Source organism: Rhinatrema bivittatum, chromosome 18 (genome assembly GCF_901001135.1).
Source record: "Rhinatrema bivittatum chromosome 18, aRhiBiv1.1, whole genome shotgun sequence".
Taxonomy (NCBI): Eukaryota; Metazoa; Chordata; class Amphibia; order Gymnophiona; family Rhinatrematidae; genus Rhinatrema; species Rhinatrema bivittatum.
In genome coordinates this window covers 36,843,242-36,849,241 of record NC_042632.1, presented here as the reverse complement: position 1 = coordinate 36,849,241, position 6,000 = coordinate 36,843,242, and positions in this window count along the sequence as shown.

Genomic DNA, 6,000 nt, shown 5'->3' with positions numbered 1-6,000 from the left:
GAGCCCGATTTCTTCATGCATCCCCTAATTTTGGCGTGCACCAGGCTTTTAAAATTCACCATTAAATGTATAGCTCAGTGTTCTGCAACCTATGACTAAAGAGCCATATGTGGCCCTTAAAAGCCTTTGATGCAGCTGTTTTGCATTTCAAAAATTCTACTCTCCCATCTGATTTATAGCAAACCTGGCCTGTACTTTCCACCCCATGAAAAAGGCTGAACATTGCGCAGACTCGGAGCAAAAAAAATACCCATCAACACAGGGCTCGAAATAACATGAACCCTCTTATAGAATTAAGCGGACATCATTCATTCTCTTCGCCTTACCGATTGACAATTAGTACTGTTTCAGGCTGCGTCTGAATTGTTTGATCTTGGCAAGAACTGAATTTGTTTGTGTTCTTAATTTGATTACTGCTAATTTTGGGGAAAACTGCATCATTTTAAATTTTTGCCGAATTTCTTTTATAGATAAGGACACGACTGTGTCACATATCTTAAAATGGCTAAAAGGTTTTAAACATTTTTAAATCCCAGTATCAAAGGGCTGCAGCAAATGCAGTCAATTTAAAATGAAGGTACTGCAGAATGTTTATTAGAGTGGCAGGTCTGCTGTAATTATGTGTTTGCTGGCATCTCTACCACATTGTGAACGCTTTCTCATCATTTGCCAAGTTTAATTAAGTGACAGAAGAAATGTAGAAGATGCACATTAGTACATGAAGGAACAGTTTGGAATAATTACGAATTACGCCTATTCTAAAACATATCAAACCTTCCCCAGCCATCTCCTCTTCTCTTTTCTCCCTGCCTGCTCATGGATTGTCAGGTTTGGTTTTTTTTTCAGTCGGGCACAGGCCTGACACCAGTGAAGGTTGGATTTTATGAGAAGGGCCATGGTTGGTTTGGTAGGCTGGAGGTTGCCTGTGGAATTTGAAGCCCTAAGTTCCAGGAGACCTCCGAGCTTGCAATTCATTCTGCTAAGGAATGGACATCTCCTCCCCCGATCACTCCGCTTTCAAGTGGAGGCACAATTACTATTTCCTTTTTAAAATTTCACGACCCTTGCATAGCATCTAGAATGGACGTTTTGGGGGGAAAGGGGGAAGGAAGGCAGTTCCTAACCTCCATTTCCGTCCTCTAATGACCCATTTCAGGCGGTGATCCTGTTATGCCCCAGAGCACCGAGGAGGTCACAGCTCTTGAGACATTTGATGCATTGTTAAATCTAATGCCTTGTGATTATGATGATCCAATTCTGGTTTTCTTGAAAACATTTTATTCATTAAGAAAATAAAAATTAAACAGATGCAATGGCACAAAAATAGTTTGGATACAAATTTTCAAATCAATTCCAGTTTTCCAGCATCAATTCCAATGCCTCCTCATTGGCAACCAGAACCAGGCTGCATCAGATTGAAAAATAACACTGGATAAGCATCTCATAATGACATGAGCTTTGTTTAGCAAACCTATCGAACAGACTGATGCAGGTCTGGTTTGGCCCAATGTCATGCCTGGATTTGTAGTTCTGATTTTTCCCATTGACTATCACAAAAAAAATCAGAATTACACTTACAGGCATGCAGTGGATCAAAAACCAGAACTGGATCAGCCTCTTCAATTGATTTGGGTTGAGATAGCAACTCTTACTTCCAGTATCACAGTATATCCATGCCATGCAAAACATTGCCTCTCTTAATAGCGCCATCCATTTCCAAGACTGCAACCTTTTCTGTATAAATTACTACAACAAAGCTTTTCCTGTTACAAGTGCTTTTGCTCTGTGCAATAGCAGAGTGACATCCTCAGCTACAGTGCATTACGGAAACCTGAAGTTGTCAGCCTCTGGAAAGCAAGTGCTTTCATGGCAAACCATATTTTCCATATCATTTGTGGTGTTTTGCATCCAAAACATGAACTACATTGGCTGTTCTAGTTCTCAAGCACTGCTGATTTCAAGCAACCTGGACCCAAGTATTTTCATTTGCTGGTCCACAGTTATGGTATAACTTGAATCAGATTTTTTTTAAGGAAAAAGTTGAAAGCTTATACCTTTTTATTCATACTTTTTCCCACATGAGTTGATTGGGTTTTATCTCATCTTTTGCAAGTCAGATTTTTTTTTTTATGATTGTTGTTTGTTTTGTCCATTTATGTTTGTCTGTCTCAATTGCTGTTTTATGTTGTACTAGGCAAATTACATATGTACAAGGTGGAATAAAAATGTTTTGAATAAATAACAAAATTGCATTGTGCTTTTTTTTTTCAGATGGCTGCCCTTGAAAAAAAAAAAAAGTTGATTTAACAACACTATGATAGTTTATGCTGGCTACCAACACTACAGAGCCATGACCTATCAGTTGATATTATGAAAAGGATCTTTGATCTCTTTCTAGGGCCTCAATTCTAAAGAGCTTTAAAGACGTCCCCGCTCCATGGCGGCGCAGCTACAATCAATTCTAGGACGTTGCAGACATGTAGTGTTACAGCTATACAGAAAGTCATCAGAATAATCAAATTTCATAATTCCATTTCAGAACTTTTACTAGAAAAGAGAACGCTGCCCCAATTCTCTTCATTCTGAACCTGTGGTAAACCAACTCATCGATGAAAATGACAGCTGGCTTTGATAATTATTCTTTTTACACAGTACCACAGTGTTGCATGAGAAATTTAGCCCTCAATTATTTGCCCCCAAACTCTTACTGTCTGAGTTTCAGCACAGGGAGTGGACAGGATGTTGGATTTGGTTCGCCTGGTTCATGTTTACACGTCACTTCACACGCGGTGGTTTCCAACCCTGTCTGGGATGCACACCAAACTGGTCTGGCTTTTAGAATAGCTGTAATGAATATATATGAGATATATTTACATACATTGGAGACTCAGTGTATGCAAAGCTCTCATGCATATTCAGTATGGATATCCTGAAAACCCAGCTGGTTAGGTGCATCTCCAAGACTGAATTGGGAGACACTGTTCTAACCATTACATTGCACTGCCAGACAAATGGCAACATAATCTAAAATCTGGCTTTTTAAAAAATATATTGCTATAAAACCTTTTTAAAAATTCATTTTATGAATAACTGCTGCTTTGGGATATTAAACTAATATGAATATGGACCTCCTGCTCTAGCCAGAGAGAAACATGAGGAGGCAGTGTCTATCTAGTGAGAGGTATTATACTTGTGCTTCAAGGATTGTCGTTTTGCAACTGTGAGGTCCCTCAAGCCCTGGCAGAGATAAACAAGCACAGGAAACCTAGAACAGCCCCCTCTGGGAGACCACGACCGGACTGCCCATGGCCAACTGCACAACTCTACCAGGCCGTATAAACAGAGCAGTGCAACAGTTAAAGAGAACACCTTTTTAATAGATAAATTAGTAAAATCAAGTGATAATTATAACAAAAGAATGAAGTAACACAAGTAACCTTTAATGAAGTAAAAAAACAGATCAGTTACTAATCAGCCTGTAATAAAATAACTGAGAAAGAATGCCATCTATATAAGAAAAGAGTAAGCATCCTGCATACCAATACTTCCACCATACACATTTCTATACATATTATATAAGCCACAAACATTTTCATTATATCTACACTGGACAATATTTACCGAATACCATATATACAGTCAATACCTATAAAAAACATGATGTTAGGAATGTCTCAACAGGGCTGACAGACACACAGGGGCTCAAGGAAGAAGCTAAAGAGTGGGTCCATCCATTGCCAGGCTGCCTCAGTGACATCACTCAGTTTTACTAACGGGGCTCCAGGCAGTTACCTTGCTTGTCCACATCCTACCTCCCCCCGAAAAAACCCATTAAAAATAACCTTCCAAGAAGCATTTAAAGGGAAGGTCTCACAAACTGTGCCTTCCTACAGTTTTTTTGTAATTTAGGAAATGGATCCGCCTTTATTTTATTTAACAGGCCCATCCTGCATTATGCTTCTGGTATTGATCTATGAAATATAAAATCCAATTATTCTTATTACTGATGGAAGACTGGAGGCAGGAATATAAATAGAGGGCAACAAACATTTGGCACTGACATGATGATGGGAGTTTAACTCTCAAAAGCTGCTCACAAATAAGTTTGTCAGATAAAACAGTGGTTCAAGGTTATTTTCCGTCATGACTCACCTGACAGATGATGCTCAGATGCGCGACACTGCATCCCACATTCTGCAGGCAAACTAATAAAGTGGCCTGGTTTCCTGTACTGACAGGTGAGATTCATGGGTTTCTGGGCACATAAAAGCCATTGTGTAATGATATCTTCGGGACCCTGTGTAGCAGCTGCTCTATAATCAATTACCATCTTTTCCATTTTTCTACTTTAAAGGCAGCCATAGCCTACTGAACACTGTTTCATGGTGCTGGGAGAAGGGACACACAGTTTGATTTTCACGCCATTTTCACTACGTGGAAGCCGAGAATGTATCATAACACGCATACCTGGGCAGGCAATCACAGAGCAGGCACGCGTACATTACGTTATCGATGGTCTCAATGCGATGCAGTGACGCGCAACAGGGCTGCCACGCCTCGACTACAGGTACAGCTCTTTCCTTCAGATGTACAAACATGAGATGCAGCAGCATTAATGCTACGGGATTCTGGTTTCCTCTTATGTGAAATTACTTAAAACCAACCTAAACGTTCCAGTGTAAAAAACGCCCTTCTAAAGTAAAAGTGGGTATTTTCAAAGAAATAGGAAGGAACAATTACAAAATATTCTTCTCCTTCAGCAACAGCTTCCAAAGATGTCCTCCCTCAGCTCCCAGGATCTTTTCCTTCCTGTTCTGGTTTGGTTACTGGGGCATCACTTCTTATCCTCCATTCAAAGGCACGACTGGGCTTAAGCACCAAATCAAGCATGCACCAGTGACCAGAACAGTATGACAGGCCAACACCCATTAAGCAGAGGGGAAAAGCAGCTGAAAAAAAAAGTTTACTGTCACGCCTGCACAAAGACTATAAAAGCAAGTGCTTTTCAAAGAGCCTAGTACCTTCTTCACCTAATATTTTGAAAGAGGGATCTTATTTAAATGTTACATTGATATGTATTAACTGAAAAATGGCAGCATAAGAATCACCTTATTAAAAAATAAAAAATAAATAAGTAGATAAATTATATATATATATGGAAAGCACATTCAGGGATGACATAATTACATATTTGATTAGGGAGGCTCAAAGAGCACCAGGGGATGCATGAAGAGCAATCCCCTAACTCAGTGGTTCTCAACCTTTTTTCTGTCGGGACACACCTGACAGATGGTTCTCACATGCGTGACACACTGACCCATGATCGTCACAGGGCTAGATGTAAATGTACAGTTTGCATCCACGGGAACCCCCCTGATCCACAATAATGGATGTAAAGCAGAATTATGACATTCCCCGTTCAACTCACTCTACAAAAAAGATATTCTGGTTCTGGTGTCATCTCAGTAACAGCAACTCAAACTCCTTCTACTTTCAGGCCCAATAGCCCTACTTATGAAAAGACAGCAGTTTACCACCAATGCATGTCCTCTTGAGAAAACGCAACAAATAAGACTGATAAAACACTTACATGCTAGTAAAATATCTCTGTAACAGACACAGAACCGACCTAACATACTCCCAGGATCTGTAGTAATGCACATAAACTAATCCACACACAGTTACACCTGTATTATGGAATACGCTCAAACAGGAGCAACCCTATCTATGAAAAGGCAACACTACAAATATTAAATCAGGCCCTAAAAACCAATACACCTCTTATTAGGAAAACAGAACTAGCAAGCAGCTATAGATCCCCACACAGAAATAATTGTAAAACTATACTAATAAGCAGAATAAATGTTTCACAACAACTATGAACAGAATAACATCCAACAATTAAAAACTCATAAAAACTATTAAAAATTCTCCAAACACCAATAAAATATTTCAAAAAAAGCAGACACATCACATAATATTAAATAATTAAAATAGCAG